The sequence below is a fragment of the Triticum dicoccoides genome, unplaced genomic scaffold, assembly GCF_002162155.2.
Source record: "Triticum dicoccoides isolate Atlit2015 ecotype Zavitan unplaced genomic scaffold, WEW_v2.0 scaffold105699, whole genome shotgun sequence".
Taxonomy (NCBI): domain Eukaryota; kingdom Viridiplantae; phylum Streptophyta; class Magnoliopsida; order Poales; family Poaceae; genus Triticum; species Triticum dicoccoides.
Genome location: NW_021172588.1, coordinates 1 through 950, shown reverse-complemented (window position 1 = coordinate 950; position 950 = coordinate 1). Strand labels below are relative to the sequence as shown.

General features: G+C 50.0%; 1 pseudogene; it reads right to left on the bottom strand.

Annotated features, from left to right (window-relative positions):
- Positions 1 to 4: 4 nt before the first annotated feature.
- LOC119342808 lies at positions 5 to 95 on the bottom strand (annotated as a pseudogene).
- Positions 96 to 950: the final 855 nt, after the last annotated feature.

The window sequence follows — 950 nt, the reverse complement described above, 5'->3', positions numbered from 1 at the left end:
ATTGTGAGGATGTACCCCACATATCAAATATCAAATATTAAACTGATAATAACAAATACTACACTTAATCTTAGCCAAAAGGCCGAGAAAGGTATGAGTTGAACCGCTGCCCTGCTCCTCTATTCGTACCCTCCTCGTCCTCCCGTCCCTTCTTCGCCGAGCGAGGTGGTACTAAACTAACCACCTGCGGTGCGGAGTGCGGACGGTGCAATGCTAGCCTCTTGCGCGTGGGCCTTAAACAAGGAAGGCCTTTTCGGCAAGGCCTGATTCACGCGCCTCTTGCTGTTTTTTTTTTGAAGGGAACGCGCCTCTTGCTGTTCTGCGATCACCGCCCTCTTGTTTTCGGCAAGGAGGGGCAGACTGCGGAGAACGCGAGCCGCGTGCACACGGTTATGGGCGGAGCTATGTCGGACTGCTTCAACCAAAATATGTATGTACTGCTGACAGTCACGGGCGGAATCGGGGCTCTATTCCACATCCTTTCTGAAGGAGAAATTCTGCAGTGTGTTCATGAGTTATTCAGAATATATGTTGCTGCGGTCTTCTCTGAATGCACGAGTTATTATTCAGACATTCTCCGCCCTCTCTGAACTCAGCAGGCTGGATGTTGGAGTGTGACGGAACAACTACTTCTCCTTGAGGACATGTAGCTGATCGATACATGTTTGTCCTTGGAAAGTTCGCTTTTCCGCACCTGTCGTGCTAAGGCGATTTCTCGCTCTAAGCAGGTGATATGATTGATGCACTGTTTGTTTATCTCAAAAGTGAGTTCTCTTTTCCTCTTTGCAGGTGATATCAGCACGCTCGTCGACAAGATCGACGACCCTGACATGGCCGCCTACGAAGGTTTGCTGGACGACGCTTGCAGCGACGCCGGATTCTTCGGTGTGGTGATCACTCGTTCAACTTTGTGGTGGCAATGTGGACCGCTAAGCAGGCTATGCAAAACT